Source organism: Erinaceus europaeus, chromosome 12 (genome assembly GCF_950295315.1).
Source record: "Erinaceus europaeus chromosome 12, mEriEur2.1, whole genome shotgun sequence".
Lineage (NCBI taxonomy): Eukaryota > Metazoa > Chordata > Mammalia > Eulipotyphla > Erinaceidae > Erinaceus > Erinaceus europaeus.
This window is the reverse complement of record NC_080173.1, coordinates 41,732,485-41,757,844: the sequence shown is the minus strand read 5'-3', so window position 1 is coordinate 41,757,844 and position 25,360 is coordinate 41,732,485. Positions and strand designations below refer to the sequence as shown.

General features: G+C 39.1%; 1 pseudogene; it reads left to right on the top strand.

Moving 5' to 3' along the window:
• Positions 1–6,879: 6,879 nt before the first annotated feature.
• On the top strand, positions 6,880–7,106 carry LOC103119413 (small integral membrane protein 15-like; annotated as a pseudogene).
• Positions 7,107–25,360: the final 18,254 nt, after the last annotated feature.

The following is a 25,360-nucleotide window of genomic DNA, read 5'->3' as shown; positions in this document are numbered from 1 at the left end:
AGAAGACTTGGATAGGCTGGTGAGGTTAGGTGGAGTATTATGCTGCCATGGCATCCTTTGTGGTAAGGATTTGCCAACAGGGATTGTGGATTTTGCAAGATCAATAATGTCATCCACCATAATAAAAGGAAAACAAACATGGACATCCAGTGTTGAAAAAAGAAAAAGAAGAAATATGTCTCTATGGCTGGGAGAGTAGGTGGCTTTGTCAATGAGATATAATAAATGGACAATTCAAATTTTTGTAAATATTAAAAAGGTTTAGTATAATTACTTCATTGACTCTTTAGCCAACTGAATATTGGGGGGTGCATTCCCCTTCTTTTTTTATTTATTTTTTGAGCTTTTAATGTTCTAAAGGAAACAAAAATACATGGATTGGATGTCTATTGAAGCAAAACAGAGCATATGACTCCTAAGTTTTTGAGCTTTTTCTTGTTTGAGCTGTAGCCCACACAAATTTAGAAAAAGTATCAACTGAGAAAAAAAAATGTTTTTGTTTACTAAACATGGGCAGGTGAATTACATCAATCTGCCAGAGAGCATTGGCTTTTATCAATGGGGATTAATCTTAAAAGTCTGAATAGCAGGATCTTAATTAAACAATGCAGGAGCCAGTAAAGTGCTCTCACTATGGCAGGTCAAGCATTAAAATTTTAAGAGGCTTGTAAAAAAATGAGAAAAATTTTAGGATATGAGTGACTTTAGGAGTCATCATACACCCATAAATAAAAAATGAAAAATGTTTAGTTTTAAATCTTACCATATGAGCAGTCAGTTCTTCATGTGCAGATGTACCTATAATTATTTACTTAGGGAGAGAACTTGTACCAAGTTAATTGATGATCTAATGGTTAGAATTGGCTTGAGTTTTTGTATATGATTTTAGAAGGCTCTTTATTAAAACATACCAGTATGTTATAGAAAGTTAATACCTAATGTGTTGACATGATAAAATGTTTACCATTTTTAGCATTATTTTAAACTGATTAGACAGTTTAAGCTCTACACTGACTGGGCCACTAGAAAGCCATTTCAAGCATGGAATTAACAAATTAACAAACAGTGGCAGTTGGTATTGGGGTGCTGGTAATATTTACAATTCTCACAAGAGTGAGAGAGACTGTAGAGGCATTTTACCATGCCTAGATATCTCAGAAAATCTTTTAACTAATGAATTAATGCTGATATTAGCTATCAGAAGGATGAAACTGTCCTATATTTTACTCTGGTAAAGGTGTGCCAACTTTACGAGTCGGGATCTTTAAAACCATATTTAGCTTAACTGAATCTTATTTAAAACTTAAAACAACCTTTAGTTACTTAGGGGGTTAACACACATTAATGGAGACAAGGTACAGACTTAAAACAGACATTCTTGGTGAAAAGAAAAATTTTCCCTTTGAAAAACCGCTTTGGTTTTTTGGATTCCTAACTCACGACTCTCCACCCCCCCCCCCAGGAGGGGCGTTTGTGGCTAGGGATGATTGACTGCAATCTTTGCCAATCTGTGGAGCAGTAGCTCTGTGCCGTGATTGGCTGCATGGATGGAACAGGCGGGCTTAGTTTACCGCACACGGAGAAAAATCTTTGAAATTCTTTTTCTGGGCTAAGGTACATTTTACAGTTTTAAGGAAACAAATAATTAAATTTCTATCAAAAGTGTGTGCTGGTTCTCTGATTAATAGCTTTTAAGTTAAATAGAACATCTTGTTTGATTTATTTTATTCTTTCTTTAGAGAATAGCTTGCTAGCCAGATAAGATCTCACTCAGAATTGGTTTAACGCTTTCTGAGAGCTCTGGTGGTAGCCAGAGGGAAAAACCTGGATTTTTTTTTTTTTGCTGGCTAGTTTTAAGATAATGCCAAATCAAGAGCCCACAGTTCTTTAACTAATTGTAAATGGTCTCATTTTTCTTCTATTAATTTTCTAAGGGAAGCTGTTTTTTGTGCTAGTTGAGTTTTAGCCTTGGTGGTGTTGGCCAAGTCTAGGACTAGAGCACAAAACGGAGGGGTGGTGGCAAAAGGGAGGCGGTCTGGACAAAGAAAAGCAAAGGGGTGGCCAGTCAGGATTATGATATTTGGCCATCTCTTCATCAAGGGATAAGGCCTCTTCAGGAGAAAGACTATCATCAGGCCCATCTTTGGCAGGGGGTCTTAAGGTTGTCAAAGAGGGGTAAATCTTAACAGGAGGGGACGTAGCAGGAGCCGTTTTGATCTCGGCAGCCTCAGGGGTGAGGTCTCCTGAATCAAGCATGGGAATAGAGACAGACTCACAAACAGAAGGTTATCTCTTAAACAGTTTCCTACTCTGGCCCATCTTTTTTCATCAATAGTCCCTTCTAAGGGAAACTATGGACAAACATCATTCACAAAATCGAAAAACTTTTTGAGATCCTTTTTCTTAACCCTTGTTCCTCATGTCTTGAGGGACTCTTTGAGGCCCCTAAGAAATAAATCATGCTTGCTCAATGCTTGTCCTATAATTGCGTCACTATTTCTTACCTTAAGACGGATCAATCTCACAGACGGGTAAATCTGCAGCGATCACCACGCGGATCTTCACTCACTCTGGGCTAAAGCGGCAATCCTATGCGAACCTTCACTCACTCCTTCTCTGAAGTGGTGGTCCTATGCTCCTTGGTCAACCATCGGGGAGCGACGTTCTCTCGGACCCCAGACCCAAAAAGGTCCCACGTCGGGCAACAGGTGCCCCAGCCTGTGGGGTTATTGACGGAAACCTAGGGTAGGGGGCAAGAGAATGGAGGGGACAAGAGACACGAAGAACGAGAGCAAGACAGGTTTCTGATCAAGCTCTGAAAATTTTATTTTGCAGCCACATTTTAAGCACACTCCATGAGGAAGTTCTGCTAAGGTAGTGGGGGGAGGGAGGTGGGTGAGCAACTTTCCAAACAGTTAGATGATAATCGCAGTTACAATGATCAGAATGTCCCTTCACCGGTTATGTGAGAGACTTAGCTAAGGTTTTGGCTCCCGGCAGGCCTCTCTCTCTCTCTCTCTCTCTCTCTCTCTCTCTCTCTCTCTCCCTCTCTCTCTCTCTCCTAGAAGCTTAGTGTCTCTAGTTTTCTAGAAAGTGAGGAAAATATATGATGCTTATATTAACAGTATATTTCTTATATCTCTCATTTAGCCTACTAAAGTTCTTTCCCTGTCAGTTTACATCATTGTGAGTGAATTGCTTTTATAATTTCATCTGACTTCTCTCATTTGTCATCTAGATGCCATCCTCACAGCTACATGCTATGGATGATAAATTACCTGGAAGACTGGGCTCTATATTCTTTCCAATTTTTATCCAATGGTTCTTTCTGGTGGTTGTTTCATCTTCTACATAGTTCTACTGAGTGAGCATATAAATTCAATTTTGTTCTTTTTTCTTCATTTAATGCATACCTTGGAGATTTTTTTTTTGCCACCAAAGTTATCATAAGGGCTTGATGCCTAACCATTGACTCCACCATAAGTAGCGGTCACTTTTTTTCTTTTACTGATAGAGAAAGAGAGAAGGGGAAGGAAGAGAGACACCTACAGCATGACTCCTCTGCTGATGAAGCTTTTCCCCTGCAAGTGGGGACTGGGAGCTGGATCTTGAGTCTTCACACATGGTAATGTGTGTGCTCTACCAGGAGTGCCAATGCTTAGCCCTACCTCATAGAATTTTGTGAGTGAAGTCAGAGAACATTTGAAGTTCTATAATCCCATTTTTACAGGAGGTGGGGGGAGAAAGAAAGGTAAACCTAAAACTAATTCTGTTTATATGCTTTTGTAAGAAGAGAAGTGAGGAAGGATATACATCAGATAGCATTTATCACACATTTAAAACTTCTTTATACATATTTGTATTATTTGTCATCAATAAGCAATATTAATAAGCAATATTTGTCATTAATAAGCATTAGTTCATCAATAATTAATAATCACATGCTTTTATAATTCTCTGAGCTTCAATAACTCAAGTTAAGCATAGAACTATCATGTAATTCAACAACTCCACTTCTAGGTATATATCCAAAATAACTGAAGTAAGGAATTCAAAAAGATATCTGTAGGGGTGCACCCATAGAGTACACTTGTTATTACTTGAGGACCTAGGATCAAGCCCCCAGTCTCTATCTATAGGGAAGAAGATGCATGAGCAGTAGAGCAGTACTGCAAACATCTCTCCTTCTCTCTCTCTCCCTCTCCTATCCTCAATCAGAAAATAGCTGCAAAGAACAGTAAAATTGTGGAGGCACCCAGCCCCAGAGATAATCCTGTGGCAAAAAACAACAACAAAGATATTTGTAGAGTAGCAGCAGCTGTGTTTCTCTCCTCTCCTCTCCACAGTCAACTAGGAATATAAAAGGAGGTCACCTGGGACTGCAGCAAGATAGCATCAGAACTACTTTGGGAACCCACCAAATCACTGGTGAGTGCAACATGTGTGGCTCATAGACAGAGAGGAGCCAAAGGAGAGATTCCTGGGGATAAAGCCCATATCTCCCAAGCATCTGGTAACAGTCCAGTAGTTTGCCAGTTGAGGTTTCACCTCCAGTCTGTTTTACCAAGAAAAAGACTGCTGAAGGGAGGAGAGGACTCCCCCTAAGACTCATCAAATGCAGCTGTGTCTCCATTGCTACTGCCCCTCAGAGGCTGGAACAGCATCCAGGAGGCCCTGTGCTAACATTGGGGGGCAGGGAACTGGCCAGGAAACTCAGGAGAAGATCTACACCTCATGGACTAGAGGTGAGGCTGTATAGTGGGAGCCTTTCCACATTGTTCTCCTGATGAATTGGGATACATGGTGAATAATTGCTACAGAACCCACATAATATAAACAGGATTTGTTTGAAAACTCACAGGGCCCAGTAGTGCTTCCCATCTTGGTTCTGGCTGCTGGGAAAGCAGGTGAACTGAACTGGAGGGTTTGGATACTTGGGGAGTGAGAGTTTCTTTGCATAGCCACTGTGCTATCTCCCCCCCACACCCTGATTTATCTCTTGGTCAGGAGTGAGTGAGTATGCTTAAAAAGCCTGCTTATAGTTTTAAAAAGCCCTCAGGCTCCCAAAACCTACAGGGAAGAAAAAGAATAAAAAGAGGCTTTAACAGCTGCCACAACCCACTCAACTCCAGAATGATGGGTCTGACAGGGTCAGCACCCTAGAAAACTCTCTTCAAGGAAGAAGAATTCTGAGAGTGGGTCTTGGCATCCTGAGAAGATCTAAATTGTAATCTCTGATTATTGTTTTCATTATGTACATGGTAATGATGCTGTGTAATCGGGGACAAACAGCCCCTGTTCCCAGATTAGATACAGATGAACAAGAAATGAGGTAGACAAAGTTATGGGTTATCAAATACATAAAGTTTTAAGAAAAATTCTTAATAATACTCACCTCCTCTTATTAAATATGTTAAAACTCTATGTAAAATACTATCTGCTAAGCCTGTTACTCAGAAATACATCACCCCATGAAGTACGACATTTCTGTAAAACTGCAAGGCCATCTAATCAAGAAATGAGCTTTGTTCCAGATATTGTTTATGTAAGACTGAAGGATACATAAACTCTCACTTGCTAAATAAAACTTGAATTCAGATTCACCCTCCAACAGAGTGTGTTGTATTCTGTTCTCCTCCTGACCCACCAGGTGGTCACCTTCAGAGTTCCCTGATCCTTCCTGCTGCTCCTCTGCCTGAGCGGTCCATTGCAAACAGCCACTGTGCTTCAACCCAGGAATTGAAATAACACTGATATAAGAGAACTAAAGGACCAGGCAGTGGTGCACCACACTAGCAGACATAGTACTAAGTGCAAGGACCTGTACAAGGATCTGGGTTCAAGCCCCCAGTTCCCCACAGGTAAGAGGACATTTCACAAGCAATGAGGCAGGTCTACAGGTGTCTACCTTTCTCTCTCCTACCTATCCATAACCTCCTCCTCTCTCAATTTCTCTCTTTTCTATCCCAAAAAATTATGCCAGGAGCAGTGGATTCATTGTGCCAGCACAAAGGCCCAGCAATAACCCTGGAGGCAAAAAAAAAAAAAAAAAAAAAGTACGAGAAATTTAAAAAAAGATTAAGAGGGAATCAGGTAGTAGCGCAGCAGGTTAAATGCAAGTGGAACAAAGCCCAAGAACTGGAGTACAGATCCCAGTTTGAGCCCCCGGCTCCCCACCTGCAGGGGAGTCGCTTCACAGGCAGTGAAGCATGTCTGCAGGTGTCTGTCTTTCTCTCCCTTTCTCTGTCTTCCCCTCCTCTCTCCATTTCTCTCTATCCTATCCAACAACAATGACATCAATAACAACAATGATAATAACTACAACAATAAAGCAAGGGCAACAAAAGGGAATAAATAAATAAATATTTTTAAAAATAATAAAATGTTTTTAAAAAAGATTAAGAGACACTGAACACAGTAACAGAGACATATGGGATGACCTAAAATGAAGTAATATGTACTTTATTGGGTTGTCAGAAGAAGAGAGAGGAAGGAGAAGGAATTGTCCTACAGAAGATGATAGCAGGTCTCCTTTACATAATAACAACATCACCAAAAACATGCCATCTGGGGGGTTGCAGTACAGAAAAGGGAGTGGTGTAGGTAAAGGCAGTGGACTCCACTCTGGCCTCTGCATACACATGAACAGAGGTGGCCCAGAGGCCAACAGGCAAGTCCCAGGACCATTGACTGCTGGAGCCCTGCTTGGCCACTTCTTGCCAAGGCCAGTGAACACCATCCCCCAGGGTGTGTGTATGGAATCTAAACCACTCAGAAGTGTGGTAGAACAGAAGACAGTCATCCAAGGGTCATCTGAAATTGTGATGGGTTTATTAGTAATCCTAGACAAAGCTATCCAAGCATAAGACTGCTCCAAAGATGTTTGGTATCAAGGTTTAAGCTGAGTATGTTGTGGAATGGGCTGCAAAGGACCCATGTGGCTTCTTTATCACAGTTATATTGGCCTTACTCCATTGTTTCTAGCAAGTGCTATACTGTCCTGGAAGTTGGCTACGTTTATTGAGGCCTGAGACAAGAAGCAAAAGAATAAGCAAAAACATAAAGAGAATGTTGTAAAAGGTAAATGACTGATAAAAAATTATTGAAGTAATGAACAGACTTTGCAACCACTGGAAAATATTACAGCTTTGTAAGTATCCCCTAAAGTTTTTTATCTAGATTTTACAACAAAAGTACTACTTTGTAAATGAATTCTGAACATCTGTAAGAATCGTGTCTGACCTCATCTTGCCATAACATTTGGATTCTGGTGTAGAAGTCTTGCTGACAGTTCTTGTAAATTTGGCATTTATTATACTATAAATTATAACTGGCTTAGTTATTTACCATATTGTAGCTCATGCACTGAAATGACATTCTGTGGAGAAAAGTGATTTATTTATACTTACTATTCACATAATAGGGATCTTTTTTTTTTTTTTAATTTTTTATTTAAGAAAGGATTAGTGAACAAAGGCATAAGGTAGGAGGGGTACAACTCCACACAATTCCCACCACCCAATCCCCATAACCCACCCTCTCCCATGATAGCCTTCCCATTCTCTAGCCCTCTGGGAGCATGGACCCAGGGTCGTTGAGGGTTGCAGAAGGTAGAGGGTCTGGCTTCTGTAATTGCTTCCCCGCTGAACATGGGCGTTGACTGGTCGGTCCATACTCCCAGTCTGCCTCTCTCTTTCCCTAGTAAGGTGTGTCTCTGGGGAATCTGAGCTCCAGGACACATTGGTGGGGTCTTCAATCCAGGGAAGCCTAGCCAGCATCCTGGTGGCATCTGGAACCTGGTGATTGAAAAGAGAGTTAACATACAAAGCCAAACAATTTGTTGAGCAATCATGGATCCCAAGTTTGGAATAGTGGAGAGGAAGTGTTAGGGAGGTACTCACTGCAAACTCTAGTGTAATCCTGCTTTCAGGTATATATTTTGCAGTAGTTTGTGGATACGTGTGAACATAAGCTCTCTCTCACAGAAACTGTTGTATGTCTAGGTTATGGGACTTTGTTAGAAAGTGAACTACCTGAGATGAAATTAGAGTGTACTATAAAAGGAAAGGTCTCACCCAAGTAATGAAGCTGAAGGGTTGTCATTCCACACGTGAAGTCTCTGGATACATTCTGAGGTGAAGCATGTTGAGATGGCAATCGTTGCTTTGGTTAGGTTGTGATCGGCGGATGCAATATTATTTGGTATGGATTGGGAGATGCATACGGGAAAGTGAGCCCTATCCAAGGGTGCCAGGACTGGGGGAAGTAGGGGCTCTATAGTGAAGATGTGAGGTTCCTGCTGTCTTAGGGTTCAAAAAGACAATCAATAGTTAATATTATCATCACATTATTTGTTAATTGGGTTAACTTTGAAAAGTCCCTTTGTTATGGTTTGCTGTACAGTACCCAGTATCTTGTATATAGCTGTGCTATTGGAAGCTTCTAATCTACTTGGTCTAGGCTTATGAGAGAGTCCGCATATCAAATACGTAGCCTATCTATTAAAAAGATTCAGTTTGTCTTTTGAGAACCTTTGAGACATACAATTGATTTCCCCCTCTCATATTAATTAACTACTGATTTATATGTCTACATTTTGCTAGGAGTGTACATAAACACCATTCCCATCACCAAAGGACCGTGACCCATCCCTCCCGCCCACTCCCACCCCCCACTGGCCCAGGAAGCTACATGTCTACCCCTCACCACTGGGTTTTTACTTTGGTGCCCTACTTACAATTTGATCAGGTCCTGCTTTTAGTTTCCCTTTCAGATCTTCTAAGTCAGCTTCTGTTGATGAGTGGGATCATCCCATACTCATCTTTAACTTTCTGACTTAGTTCACTTAACATAATTCCTTCTAGCTCTGTCCAAGATGGGTCAGAGAAGATGGGTTCATTGTTCTTGATAGCTGCATAGTATTCCATTGTGTATATATACCACGGCTTTCTCAGCCATTCATCTGTTGTTGGGCACCTGGGTTGCTTCCAGGTTTTAGCTATTATGAATTGTGCTGCTATGAACATAGGAGTACACACCTCTTTTGGGTTGGGTGTTATGGAGTCCTTGGGGTATAACCCCAGGAGAGGAATTATTGGGTCATATGGAAGGTCCATGTCTAGCCTTCTGAGAGTTTTCCAGACTGCTCTCCACAGAGGCTGTACCAATTTACATTCCCACCAGCAATGTAAAAGGGTTCCTCTGTCCCCACATTCTCACCAGCATTTGTTGCTGCTGTCCTTTTTGATGTATGCCATTCTTGCAGGAGTGAGGTGGTATCTTAGTGTTGTCTTAATTTGCATTTCTCTGACAATCAGTGACCTAGAGCAGTTTTTCATATGTTTGTTAGCCTTTTGGATCTCCTCTGTGGTGAATGTTTTGTTCATTTCCTCTGCCCATTTTTGGATGGGGTCATTTGCTTTTTTGCGGCTAAGTTTGCTGAGCTCTTTATATATTTTGGTGATTAGTTTCTTGTCTGATGTCTGGCATGTGAAGATCTTCTCCCATTCTGTGAGGGGTCTCTCTGTTTGTTTAATAGTTTCTTTGGATGTGCAGAAGCTTTTCAATTTGATGTAGTCCCATTGGTTTGTTTCTGCTTTGGTCTTCCTTGCAATTGGGTTTGATTCATCAAAGATGTCCTTGAGGTGTATGTGGGAAAGTGTTTTACCAATGTTTTCCTCTAAGTATTTGATTGTTTCTGGTCTGACATCTAGGTCTTTGATCCATTTGGAGTTGATTTTTGTTTCTGGTGAGATAAAGTGGTTCAATTTCATTCTTCTGCATGTTTCAACCCAGTTTTCCCAGCACCATTTATTGAAGAGAGCCTCCTTCTTCCATTTAATCCTTTGGGCCCCCTTATCAAAGATTAGATGTCCATAGGTGTTGGGATTTACTTCTGGGCTTTCAATTCTGTTCCACTGGTCTGTGTGCCTATTTTTGTTCCAGTACCATGCTGTTTTGATGATGATGGCTTTATAATATAGTTTAAGGTCTGGGAGTGTGATGCCTCCATTTCTGTTTCTTTTCCTTAGGATGTTTTTGGCAATTCTAGGTGTTTTCAATAGGGATCTTTTCTAAGCAAAAGAAATTGAGAATGTGAAAATCAGAATTGCCCTCTGAGTAAAAAATCTACTGTAACTTAAAAGAGATACAATGTATTATATCCTTATCATTATTGCTTACTTTTTGGAATATAATCATATTGGAGTTTTCTCAAAACAAGTAATATTAGTCACTGAGTACTTATATTTTCTGCATTTTTCTGCCTCTAGCTTTGGAGATATCACTAGTTATTAGAAATTAAGCTTTTTTAATCTATTGAAAATTTTATAAAGAATTGTCTTTTTATCTTAGCTATATAGAATACCACCAGCTAGATATAACTTATTTTGTACTTACTTGTACTGCCATTTTTTTTAATTTTTTAATTTCTTTATTGGAGAATTAATGTTTTATATTTAACAGTAAATATAATAGTTTGTATATGCACAGCATTTCAGTTTTCCATATAACAATACAACCCCCATTAGGTCCTCTGTCATCATTCTTGGACCTGTATTATCCCCCCACCCACCCACCCCAGAGTCTTTTATTTTGGTGCAATACTACAACTCCAGTTCAGGTTCTACTTGTGTCTTCTGATCTTGTTTTTTAACTTCTGCATGAGAGTAAGATGATCCCATATTCCTCCTTCTGATTCTGACTTATTTCATTTAACATGAATTTTTCAAGATCTATTCAAAATTGGCTAAAAACAGTGGTCACCATTTTTTATAGGTGAGTAATATTCCATTGTGTATATATACCACAACTTGCTCAGCCACTCATCTGTTGTTGGACACCTGGGTTGCTTCCAGGTTTTGGCTATTACAAATTGTGCTGCCAACATCTTTTTGGATGGGTGTGTTGGGTTCCTTAAGATATATCCCCAGGAGAGGAATTGAAGGGTCATAGGGTAGGTCCATTTCTAGCCTTCTGAGAGTTCCCCAGACTGTTCTCCACAGAGCTTGGACCTATTGACATTCCCACCAGCAGTGCAGGAGGGTTCCCTTTACCCAACAACCTCTCCAGTATTTACTGCTGTTATCTTTTCTAATGTATGACATTGTCACAGGAGTGAAGTGGTATCTCATTGTTGTCTTTATTTGCATTTCTCTTACAATTAAAGACTTGGAGCATTTTTTCATGTGTTTCTTGGCCTTTTGGATCTCTTCTGTGGTGAGTATTCTGTCCATGTCCTCTCCCCATATTTGGATGGGGATATTGGTTTTCTTGTTGTTGTGTTTAGCAAGCTCTTTATATATTCTGGTTGTTAGCCTCTTGTCTGATGTATGGAATGTAAGGATAGTCTCCCATTCTGTGAGGGTATTGGTGTCTTCTGCTATGCAGAAGCTTTTTAATTTGATGTAGTCCCATAGGTTTATGCTTCTTTGTAGTTGGATTCATTTCATTGAAGATGTCTTTAAAATTTATGTGGAAAAGAGTTCTGCCAATATTTTCCTATAAATATCTGACAGTTTCTAATCTAACATCCAAGTCCTTGATCCAGCTGGAATTTACTTTTGTGTTGGGTGAAATATAGTGATTCAGTTTTATTCTTCTGCATGTTTCAACTTATTTTTTTTTTCCAGCACCATTTGTTGATGAGACTCTGCTTTCTCCCATTTAACAGTCTGGCACTGTCAAAGATTAGATGGCCATAGGTTTGGGGGATAACTTCTGGTCTCTCAATTCTATTCCACTGGTCAGTGTGTCTATTCATGTTCTAGTACCAAGCAGTTTTGATGACACTATAATACAAGATCTGGGAGTGTGATGCCTCTAGTTCCGCTCTTTCTTCTCAAGATTGTTTTGGCAATTCTAGGTCTTTTCTGGTTTCAGATAAACATTTGTAGCATTTGTTCTATTCTCCTAAAAAATGTGCTGGGGATCTTGATGGGGATAGCATTAAATTTGTAGATGGCTCTGAGTAGGATATTCATTTTGATTATGTTAATTTTTCCAACCCATGAACATGGAATATCTTTCCACTTCTTTGTGTCTTTTTCAATTTCCTTGAATAGTGACTCATAATTTTCAATATACAAGTCTTTCACTTCTTTGGTTAGGTTTATTCCCAGATATTTTATTGTTTTTGTTGCTATAGCAAAAGGAATTGATTTCCGGATTTCAACTTCTTCTAACTTAGTGTTTGCATAGAGGAATTCCACTGACTTTTAAATGTTAATTGTGTAGGTAGCCTGACACCTGACTGTATTGCCTGATGATTTCCAAAAGCTTCTTGCTGGATTCCATAGGTTTTTCTATGTATACTATCATGCCATCTGCAAATAGGGAGAGTTTGACTTCTTCTGATCCAATCTGTATCCCTTTAATTCCTTGCTCCTATCTGATTACTATGGCAAGAACTTCCAACACTATGTTGAATAGTAATGGTGTTAGTGGGCATGCCTGTCTAGTACCTGATTTGAGGGGAAATACTTTCAGTTTTTTACCATTGAATATGATGTTGGCTGTAGGTTTGCTATATATCGATTCCACTATCTTGAGGAATTTACCATATATTCCTATTTTTTGTAGTGTTTTGATCATAGAAGGATGTTGTATTTTGTTAAAGGCTTTCTCTGAATATATTGATATGACCATGTGGTTTTTGGTCTCGCTTTTGTTGATGTGGTGGATCACGTTGATTGATTTACTTATATTAAACCAACCTTGCATCCCTGGGATAAACCCTACTTGGTCATGATTAACAATCTTTTTAATATACTGCTGTATCCTGTTGGCTAGAATTTTGTTCAATATTTTAGCACCTATGGTAATCAGAGATATTGGTCTGTAGTTTTTTGTTTTTGGGGTTTTTTTTTGGTTGTGTCCCTGTCACCTTTTGGCATCAGAGTGATGTTGGCTTCATAGAAACTGGATGGGAGTATTCCATTGTCTTCAGTCTTCTACAAGACTTTTAATAGTAGAGGTATTAACTAGTGATTTCTGTCCTTCTGGTTGCTTTAGGGTTCCTTTGTTCTTCTTCTAGGTCTTTAAGATGTTCGATCAAGCTGTTTATTTGTGCTTTTTCTTGTTTCTTTTCCTAATGTGTGCTTGTATGTCTTTGAACTTCCCTCTCAGTACTGCCTTAGCTGTGTCCCAAATATTTTTGATAACTTGTGCCTTCATTTTCAATAAACTCTTGAAACATTTTGATTTCTTCCTTGATTTCCTCTTTGACCCAGTAGTTGTTAAGGAGTGTACTGTTGAGCTTCCACATTTTGGAACTCTTGTTAATCTTTTGTTGATTTTGAAGTGTTAAATTAATTTCACTGTGATCTGAGAAGATGCTTGGGATGATTTCAATGCTCTTGAATTTGCTGATGCTGTTTTTGTGGCCTAACATATGGTCTATCCTTGAGAATGACCCATGTGGACTTAAGTAGTATGTGTATTCCAGTTTCTTGGGATGAATGACTCTGAAAATGTCCAAGAATTCTAGTTTATCTATCTCCTATTTATTTATCTCCTCATTTAGCTCCCTCATGTCCTTTTTTATTTTCTCCCTGGATAATATGTCAAGTTGAGAGAGTGGGGTGTTGAAGTTCCCTACTTTGACTATGTTGCTATTAGTATGTGCTGTAGCTCTTTCAGTAGATGTTTGATGTATTTATATGTCTTCTCATTGGGTGCATAGATGTTAATAATTGTGAAGTCCTCTTGATTGATCCACTGAGCATTAAGTAGTGTCCATCACTATGTTTTTAAATTTTATTTATTTTAAAGTCTGTTGTGTCAGATATGAGAATAGCTGTCCCTGCCCTTTTTTTGTACACCATTGGCTTGTATGATAGTTTCCCATCCTTTCACTTTGAGTCTATGTTTGTCTTGTTGAGTTAGGTGGATTTCCTGTCGACAGCATATTGTTGGGTTGTGTTTTCTGATGCGTCTTCCTACTCTGTGCCTTTTAATAGGTGAATTCAGGCCATTGACATTTATTGATATCAAAGATTAAAGATATTTTAATGCCATTCTTGTAGATTTTTAGAGTGTTGTAATAGATGGCCTATTTATTGTGGTCGGTTTATAGGAGACGTTTCAGAACTTCTTTCAGGGCAAGCTTGGTTATAGTTGATTCTTTCAACTATTGCTTGTCTGAGAAGGTTTTTATGCCTCCATCTAGCCTGAATAACAGTCTAGCAGAACACACTAGTCTTGGCTGAAAGCCTTTCAAGTCTGCTGCTAACCTTATAGGTTTTTCTCTGTAGGTGACTCTTTGTTTTTCTCTTGCAGCCTTCAAAATCCTTTCTTTATCCTTATTCCTTTCCATTCTAAATATGATGTGTCTTGGTGTCTTTAAGTCTGGATTAATTCTGTTTGGGACCTTCTGGGCTTTTTGAGCTTTTATGTCTTTGATGTTGTCAAGCCTAAAGAAATTCTCAGCTATTGTGTCCTGAAGAGCTTTGTTCCCCTCTCTCTCTTTCTTCCTCTGGTAAGCCAATAATGCATATATTATTTCTTTTGAAGTCATCTCATAGGTCTCTGTTGTTGTTTTCAGTATCTCTTAATTTCTTTTTGAGATATCTTACTTCTTTTTTAGTTGTCTCTAATTTGTCCTCAATCTTGCTAATTCTGTCTTCAGCATCAATTATTCTATTCTCTCTCCTCTCTACTGTTTTCTGGAGTTCATCTATTTTGTTACCCTGTTCTGATACTGTTTTAGCCTGTTCAGCTAGTTGTTTTCTTATCTCAGCTATTTCAGCTTTCAACTCTCTAATAACCTTAAGATAATTAGTGTTTTCTTCCAGGGTCTCATTTGTTGTTTCTGTATTTCTGATGACAATTCTTTCAAACTCTTTACTCACTCCTGTGATTATTTTTTTAGCTAGTGTTTGGATGGTGACCTCATTATTTTGTTTATTTCATCCTATGTCTTAATTTACTTATAATTTTAGCTAATAATAGTTAATAAGTGGTAAAGAAAGGCTTAAACTGGGAAAAGTTTATTGAGCATAGTAGCAACTGGGTAAAAAGCTTAATTATAAAAAACTGTAGATGAATTATATAATTAGAAAGAGTGAAAGAATATTTTTTCAAAGAAAGTCTTACTACTAGAGGGTCTGCTATCCTCAGATAACATCATTTTGTTATAATACTGCAAAGAATTCCCTCATTTAAAATAATAAAATGAAACTTTTTACTATTAAACATGGCTTTTGTTAATGCATGGTCTGCTTCATTCACTATCATTGTTTAATAGCTTATTAATGCTGTTTTCACAATGAGTTTTAAAACTTAGAAATACTTAACAGCTTTAATTTAAAAATGAAATCATATGTTGAAATAAATTTAGTATATTAAAAAACATGATATATCAGAACACTCTAAAAGTTTAGAATAATGGCATTAAAATATCTTAAAGATATAATATCAGTAAATGTCAGTGGCTTGAATCTGCTCATTAAAAGGCACAGAGTAGGAAAGTGGATAAGAAAGCAAAATCCAGCCATATGTTATCTGCAGGAATCCCACCTAACTCAACAGGACAAACACAGACTCAGAATGAAAGGATGGAAAACTACCATATATAATAGTGGACCACAAAAAAGACAGAGGCTACTAACCACATTATATAAAGAGCTGAACAAACTCAGCAACAAGAAAACAAATGACTCCATCCAAAAGTAGGGAGAGGACATGAACAGAATATTCACTATAGAAGAGATCCAAAAGACCAACAAACAGATCAAAAAATGCTCCAAGGCATTGATTGTCAGAGAAATGCAAATAAAGACAACAATGAGATACCACTTTGTGGGGAGCCACAACCTCAAGGTTGCTATTGGCATGGCCACATAGCCATTGTTCACAGAGGGCCTTGCTTAAAAGATAAGTTTCTGTTTCCCAACTCCTTAGAGTCTTGACAAAGAAAAGTTTCTGTTTGTCACCACTGTACCATTTCTCATAAGTCAGGTAACTCGCCCATCTCCCTATGAATCACCCATGCCTTTCCAGATAATGGCTGATCACCATGACAACATGCCACATCAACCAATTGTCCCCAACTGCTAACCTCCCCCTTACCCAGGCCTTAAAAACAGCACCTTTTGTGCTAATAAACAGACTTGATCAGAATCCTGTCTTGTCTCATTTCTCTCTTGCGTCTCTTGTCCTCATTCCCTCTCCCTCTTGTCCTTGTCCTCACTCCCTCTTCTAGGTTTACCCACGTTGAAGTTCCCGTGGGATGGGACACCACTTCACTCCTGTGAGAATGTCAGACATCAGAAAAGGTAGCAGCAACAAATGCTGGAGAGGTTGTGGGGACAAAAGAACCCTCCTGCACAGCTGGTGGGAATGTCAATTGGCCCACACCCTATGTAGAGCAGTCTGAAGAACTCTCAGAAGGCTAGAAGTGGACATTCCTTATAATACTACAATTCCTTTCCTGGGAATTTATCCTAAAGAAGCACATACAACCATCCAAAAAGACTTATATATACCTATGTCCATAGCAGAACAATTTGTAATAGCCAAAACCTGGAAGCAACCCAGATATCCAACAACAGATGAATAGTTGAGAAAATTTGGTCTCGATACAAAATGGAATACTACTCATCTATTAAAAATTGTGATTTCCATTAAATAATTCAAAAAGAGAAGTGACAAATGATGGTGTAGAAAGGGATCAGTTAGAGGTCTAGACTCATTGTATCTATAGGGGAACCCAAGGATCCCTGACTAGAGGCCAGTCTCTTGCCCTTTTCCAACTTTAGTAGTCCCTTCTTTACCTGACAAGCCTAGACTTTCTCCCATATGTTAAAGTGTTGAGTGTCCTTTTTTTTTTATCCAAACTGGTATTAGGTATATGGAGTCCAGCTTAAAGCTGGGGAGGAAATACACCTAGGATTTTAGTGGAGTCTAAGTTAACCTCAAGTTTTACTGCATCAACTTGTTTAATGGTTCCTTTTTTAATATTTATTTATTTATTCCTTTTTGTTGCCCTTGTTTTTTTATTGTTGATGTTGTTGTTGTTGGATAGGACAGAGAGAAATGGAGAGAGGAGGGGAAGATAGAGAAGGGGAGAGAAAGATAGACACCTGCAGACCTGCTTCACTGCTTGTGAAGTGACTCCCCTGCAGGTGGGAAGCAGGGGGTTTGAACCAGCATCCTTATGTCAGTCCTTGAGCTTCACACCACATGCACTTAACCTACTGTGCTGCCACTGGACTCTCATTCAATGATTCTAATAAAGGTTGTCATAGGAAAAATAATTGTCCTTTAGTTAACATATTTTTGCCAATATGTATTTTTGTATACGGTGTTTTTTCAAAAGATTATCAAGGGTTTATAGTCAACAATATTTATACACCTTTCCCATATTTGTGAGCTACTCTCTTCCCTGATATTTAAGAGCTACTCTTTTCCCTGACCCAACTTTCTGGTATTTTTTTTTTTGAGCCATGACATAATCTCCCCGGAAAATAACTTGAGTCCACCTGCATATCAGATGTCAGGCTCAGAAAAAAAAAAAAAAAGCTAGTATAGGCATGGGCCCTTTGGAATATAACTAAAATAGACCTACTATCTAGCTACAAAATGGAGACACCCCCCCCAACTCATCATCTGCACTGTTCCAGCCTTTAGGTTCATGATTAGTCAACAATTTGTTTGGCTTTATGTTAACTCTTCGTTCAGTCACCAGGTTCCAGTTGCTACCATGATGCCAACCATACTTCCCTGGGCAGATGACCTCACCATGTGTCCTGGAGCCCTGCTTCCCCAGAGCTCTGCCCCACTAGGGAAAGAAAGGGACAGACTGGGAGTATGGATCGACCTATCAATGCCCATGTTCAGCAGGGAAGCAATTACATAGCCCAACTTCACAGCTTCTACACCCCATAATAACTCTAGGTCCATACTCCCAGAGGGATAAAGAATAGGAATGTTATCAGGGAAGAAGGGCATGGGATACGGAGTTCTAGTGGTGGGAATTGTGTGGAGTTGTACCCCTCTTATCCTATGGCTTTTGTCAGTGTTTCCTTTTATAAATAAAAAAATTTTAAAAAGAAATACAGATTTTAAAGAGAATAAGGAATGTTCTTTGCTGTCTTAGAGTTTAAGAAGGCAATAGATAATAATAATTATTATTATCATTATTACTATTATTATTATTATTATAACCAAGTTATTTGGGAGCTTGGTTTACTTTGAAAATCCCTGTGTCTTCCATCCTGTGAGATGCCAGGGTGCAATCTAGAGCCTCCCACATGTGCAAGGCCCTGTACTCTGCTGGTATAACCTCAGGGACTCCGGCCTCGGAGTTTCAGCTGGGCCTTTGTGCTGTCTTCTGCCCATACTCAAATGTTCCTGAGAGTTTATAATTGTGTGAGGGGTGAGGAAGGGACAGAGAGGAAGAGACACCACAGTACTGCCCCCTTTGGGTTGTAAGACATAGGCATCCCCCCTGCAGGTGGTATTTCTAAAACAGTTCTTTAGATATATGTCTTTAATGTTCTGCCTTAGTTTGATCTTTCTGTAGTTTCTCTTCTTGTTTATGCTTTGTAAAAATTCTTCCCAATAAGTTTTTCAGACACACATCTGAAATATTTTCTTCCACTCTGATTTCAATAGTCTTTTAGTTCTCAAAAGGTTTGTTAGGAAACCATATATTTATTTTCTCTGATAATAATTTTACATCAAATAGTAAGCTGTCTTAGAATCCGAGGTTATAAAGACTTAATGTGAATCTTATTTGTCATAGTCCTTTTTTTTTTCTTTTCATCATTGGGGTTTCATGGATGCATTGGATCGACCTTCTCGTGGTGCATCCCGTGAGTACCCATTTATTGGGGAAACTGACGATCCTTCCTAGCCGCCTGAATCCACATGGATCCCAGTCACTTTCAAAGCCAGCAACAAGCAGACATCAGGCTCAACCTTACGCTATTGACTGGCTACGGAAGAAGGGCAAACGCTAGAAAAAGATTGGGGTTTCATCACTTCAGGCTGACTGTCATGTTTTTCCTCACATCTCTGGATATAGTTTTCAATAAAAGATAAAGCAACAATTGGGGGCTATTCTCTATAAAAAGGGGTTTGTTTAGATCTACTTAACATAGCAGACTAATAAAAATATATTGTCAGTATTTGAAGATGTTATTCATGGTAAATTTCCAGCATGGTATTAATAAGAAAAATATGAGGGGGAGTCGATGGTAACTAGCATATTAAGCACAAGTAACATGAAGCAAGGACCGGCATAAAGACACCGGTTCGAGCCCCTGGCTCCCCACCTTCAGGAGGGTCGCTTCACAAGCAGTGAAGCAGTTCTGCAGGTGTCTATCTTTCTCTCCCCTCTCTGTCTTCCCCTCCTCTCTCCATTTCTCTCTGTCTTATCTAACAATGACGACATAAATAACAACAACAATAATAACTACGACAATAACAAAAACAAGGGCAACAAAAGGTAAAATAAATAAATAAATAAAATGTTTAAAAATATTTTTTAAAAAAAGAAAGAAAAATGAGAGAGGTCTGGCAGTAGCACAGCAAGTTAAGTGCACATGGCACAAAGTGCAAGGACTGGCATAAGGATCCAGGTTTGAGCCCAGCTCCCCACCTTAGGGGAGTCACTTCACAGGCGGTGAAGCAGGTCTGCAGGTGTCTATCTTTCTCTCCCCCTCTCTGTCTTCCCCTCCTCTCTCCATTTCTCTCTGTCCTATCCAAAAACAATAATAACTACAACAAAAATAAAAAAGGAACAAAAGGGGGGAAAAGAAGAAAAATATATGTTTATGGTATTATTTTTTTCTGTTTTTAATTTTTATTTATAAAATGGCAATATTGACAAGACTATAGGGTAGGAGAGGTACAATTCCACATAATTTCCACCCCCAGTATACCACAGCTTTCCCAGCCATTCATCTGTTGTTGGGCACCTGATTTGCTTCCAGGCTTTAGCTATTACGAATTGTGCTGCTATGAACATAAGTGTACACATACCATTTTTATTGGGTGTTATGGAGTCCCTGGGGCATATACATAGGAGAAAAATTACTGGGTCATATGGGAGGTCTGTTTCTAGCCTTGTGAGGGTTCTCCAGACTGCTCTACACAGAGGTTGGACCAACTTACATTCCCACAGGCAGTATAGAAGTGTTCCTTTGACCCCACAACCTCTCCAGCATTTCTTGCTGCTGTCATTTTTGGTGTATGACATTCTCATAGGGGTGAGGTAATATCTCAGTGTTGTCTGTATTTGCATTTCTCTGACAATCAGTGACCTGGAGCAATTTTTCATATGTTTGTTAGTCTTTTGGATCTCTTCTGTAGTGAATATTCTGTTCATATCTTCTGCCCATTTTTGAATGAGGTCATTTGCTTTTTTTGTTGCGAAGTTTGGTGAGCTCTTTATATTTTGGTTATTAGTCTCTTGTCTGTTGTATGGCATGTGAAGATCTTCTCCCATTCTGTAAGGGGTCTCTTTATTTGTGTTATGGTTTCTTTTGCTGTACAGAAGCTTTTCAGTTTAATGTAGTCCCATTGATTTGTTTTTTAGTGTTCCTTGCAATTATCCTTGCAAAGTATCATCAAAAATGTCCTTGAATGTGTTCCACCAATGTTTTCCCCTAAGTATTTGATAGTTTCTAGTCTAACCCCATTGATTTGATATGGGGCTCATATTCTTCACAGGAGCCTCTGTAACCTCTGCATCCCTGCGATCACAGCTAGGAACATACCAGGCTGCATATTTTGATTTTTCTATTTACCAGAGCACTTCTCAGCTCTGTCTTATGGTGGGGCAGGAGATTGAACCTGGGATTAAGGAGCCTCAGACAGGAGAGTCTCTTTACATAACCATTATGCTATCTACCCCCACCCCTAATTTAGGATTTTTATATGGCCCTTATATTTCTTGGGTAAAGACAATGGCTTATAATTATAATAATAATAATATTGAATATCATTAATATATATTATATATATCATTGAATATGCTTATATTCTTTAAAATAGTTATTTATTTTTAATATTTTATTTATTTTCATAAGAGAGCTAACAAAAGATACCGAGAAAAAAAGCAAAGATAAAAGGCAGAGCACTGCTCAGCTCTGGCTGATGGTGCAGTGGACTGAACCTAGGATCTCAAAGACTCAGGCCTGAAAGTCTTTTTGCATAACTTATGCTATTACCCAAGTCCTAAAAATATTTATTAATTAGAGAGTGAGGAAGAGGACCAAGCTCATATAATGATGGAGATCAAACTTGAGACCTTGTGCTTTAAAGTTCAAAGCATAGTCTACTGTTTTACCTCCAAGACCACTACACAGAAACACTAACAGCTATAAAGAGTATAGGATATTAATTTCCTGTACTGTTTGATATATTTTACTGTTATTATTTAATTTGTTGAGGTCAGAAAATGAACAAGAAGAACGTGGTGGGCACAGACACTGTTTCATCATGCTAGAACACATGGTCCCATGATACACATTTGCCGTACTATGGGGGGAAGGAAATACGTGTTGTTGGGCAAATGGGAGTGGTAACAGGTGTGGCTGTGGCTTAGAAAGGCATTAAAAGTGGGGCTTGGAAGGTTATAAAAACAGGTGTTCTGTGCTGGGTTGCTCTCTTTCTCTGTGGAGCCTGGGACTGCCTACATATGGCTCTCAGGTTCTCTCTTTCTCTCTCTCTCCTCTCTCTTTCTCTCTCTCTCTCTCTCTCTCCCCATGAGTACTTCAACATGTGGGTGTTCTCAATCCCAATATAAATTGAGCTTGGTTTTCATAGTATAGACTTAAGTGTTAGATTGTTAGAGATTAAGAGACTTAACAGTTGATAGAGAGAGCATTGTGCATTAAAGACTAGGCTATATGTAATTTATTTAGCTGTTACAATTTTGGTAAAGATAATGTAGTGGAATTATGAGCAGAATGTTATTCCTAATATGTAAAATCCATAAATCAAAGAGGTGTATTTTACAGTTGACACAACTTTGTTTCAACACATGGATGTAGCCTACATTACTTAAGCACTTATCTACTAAGACAAATCTGATTTCTTTACATGTGCATTTTTATTGAGATTCATCAGTCAGGAAAATGAGTCAGGATTTAGTGAGCACTACTGGCCAGAGTTGAAGTCAGAATCTCAAAAGGTTCCAGGATTGTTTATCATGCTACTCTGACACCACCTGGTGGATGTTTTTATATACAACTAACTTTAGCTCAGCAAATTTCTCCAGAGCAGCCTGCTGTGTTCTCCAGGTTGGGGATTTGCCCCCCCCCCCACCACACCCCCACCCCAGTGGATGGAGTCTATTCTATGATACTGGGTTCCATACTCTATACATCTGGGATTATGAAACAGAGATCTTTGTGGGGTGCAGAAGGTGGAAGGTCTGGCTTTTATAATTGCTTCTCTGCTGGACATGGGTGTTGACTGGTCTATCTATACCCCCACCCTTTTTCTATCTTTCCCTAATAGGGTAGGGCTCTGAGGAAGTCGGGTTCCAGGACACACTTGTGAGGTCGTCTGCCCGGGAAGTCTCTGACATTTTCTATGTGTGTGTGCTTTCTTTCTGCAGACTTAATGTGAAGTCCTTGCTGACAGGAGTTCAGTTTTCTTGAATCCACCTCCACGACATCGAACTACCTGAAAAGTTAAAAAAAAAAAAAAAAAATTGAAAAGTGGGATGAGAGTTTTTGGAAAACTCTGCAAAGACCAAGGGATAGCTAAGGGATGAAGTTAACAGTGAATGGCATTTATATATTTTCCTCATGTTTAGAAACTAATCTCTGTCCTAATTTGGCTTTCTAGCCCTGTTCTCAACTCTGACACCAACTTCCCAGATATACTTTTAGTCCACCTGCATGCTAGCTATCAGGCTCAGCCCAAAATTACTAGAGTCATAAGCCCCTCAGGACATACCTAAAATGGAGTTCCTAGCTTATTTCCACATGAAGACCCCTAGTTTCATTTGCTCTATACCTACCTTTGGGTTCCTGTTCATTGAACAATTTGTCCTACTATATTTCTTAATACCTTTCAGGCACCGAGTGGCAGATACTGCTATGACACCATCCTGACCTCCCAGTGCAGACAACCTTACCAATGTGTTCCAGAACCTTATCTCTCCAGAACCCTACCCCACTAAGGAAAGATAAAAACAGGCTGGGGGTATGGATTGACCTGCCAACATCCATGTCCAGTGGAGAAGCAAATATAAAGCCAGATATTCCACCTTCTGCACCCAATAAAAAATTTTGGTCCATACTCCCAGGGAGGAATAAAAAATAGGGAAGAATCTGGTAGAGGGGATAGGACAGAGAATTCTGATGGTGGGAGCTGTTTAGAATTGTATACCCCTCTTATAATCTTGTTAATCATTATTAAACAACTAGTGAAATTTTAAAAAAAATTAAAACTAATTTTCTCCCCCCCAAAAATGCATCATTTTAAATTAAATTATTTCACAGATCTGAAATATGTAACTGATAAGGCCGTGTTGGTTGTATTTGATATAAATGTTTCACTTTAATCATGAGTGTATATTTTCCATATTGTCTATAACTCTAGGGAAATGTAGTAATGGTGCTATGGCTTGCAATGCAACTTGTAAAGTTTCTTTGTATGTTATGTTGCATATATTTTACTGTTGTTGCTGCTTAACAATTTTTTTCTTTTTTTCTTCTGCTTTTATAATGCCCTAATAAACTCACAAAAAATAAAAAAGAAAGAAAAGAAAAGAAAAGAAAAGAAAAAAGAAAGAGTAAGAAAGCTTTCAATGGAGGGGATGGGATGCAGAACTCTTGTGGTGGGAATTGTGTGGAATTGTACTCCTCTTAGCCTATGGTATTGTCAATCATTATTAAATTAATAAAAAATAATTATAGTCAGCACTTAAGAATTAAATGTTGGGGGCAGGACGGTGGCACACTGAGTTAAGCACACGTGCAAAGCGCAAGGACGGGTGCAAGGATCCCAGTTCTAGCTCCTGGCTTCCCACCACAGGGGGGTCACTTCATGGGTGGTGAAGCAAGTCTGCAGGTGTCTTTCTCTCCCCCTCTCTGTCTTCCCCTCCTCTCTCAATTTCTCTCTGTCCTGCCAACAGCAACAATAGCAGCAATAATAGCAATAACAAAAACAGTGGAAAATGGCCACTAGGAACAGTGGATTCATAGTGCAGGCACTGAGCCCCAGCGATAACCCTGGAGGCAAAATACTAATAATTAAATGTTGTGGGACCAGGTTAAGCACACACCTGGATAAGAACAAAGGATCTGGATTTGAGCCCCTGCTCCCCACCTGAAGGGGAAACACTTCACAAAAAGCAAAGCAAGTCTTTCTCCTTCTCTGTCTCCACCCCCCCTCATTTTCCCTGTCCTATGCAATAAAATGGGGAAAAAAATGGCTGCCAACAGCAGTAGATTTATAGTGCTAGCACCCAGCCCCAGTGATAACCCTAGAAGTGGGGGGTGGGGGATTAAATGTTGTTTCATCTTCATTTTGTCATCCAATCCAGAATTAATTCCATACAAAGGAACCCTCCTGCACTGCTTGTGGGAATGTAAATTAGTTCCCTGTGGAGAACAGTCTGGAAAACTCTCAGAAGACCAGAAGTGACTTCCCTATGACCCTGCAATTCCTCTCCTGGGGATATATCCTAAGGATCCAAAAACACCCATACAAAAAGATTTGTGTATACCTATGTTCAATAGCAGCACAATTTGTAATAGCCAAAACCTGAAAACAACCAGATGTCCAACAGATGAGTGGGTGAAAAGTTGTGTTATATATGCACAATGAAATACTTCTTAGCTATTAAAAATGGTGAATTCACCTTCTTCACCTCATCTTGGATGGAGCTTGAAGGAATCATGTTAAGTGAGATAAGTCAGATGGAGAAGGATGAGTGTGCGATTATCTCACTCACAGACAAGAGTTGAAAAATAAGATCAGAAGAGAAAACTCAGTGCAAACCTGGACTGGAGTTCATGTATTGCACCAAAGTAAAAGACTCTGGGGTTGGGGGGAGGGTTCAGGTACCAGAACTTGATGACAGAGAAGGACCTAGTGGGGGTTGTATTTTTATGTGGAAAACTGATAAATGTTATACATGTACAAACTACTATATTTTATTGTTGACTGTAAACCATTAATCCCCCAATAAATAAATATTTTAAAATTAATTCCTTAACTTCAGAGTAGGCTCATGGGAACTTCTGTGATGGGAACTTCTGTGACAGTGGCTGTGGAAGAAATTTTTGGATTCTCCTAGAAAAAGCTTAGAATTCAGAGAGATATATCTTACACCTATCAAGTTAGTTTTCAGTCTAAAGAACATAAGGAGTCTTGTCCCTGAAAATATACCACG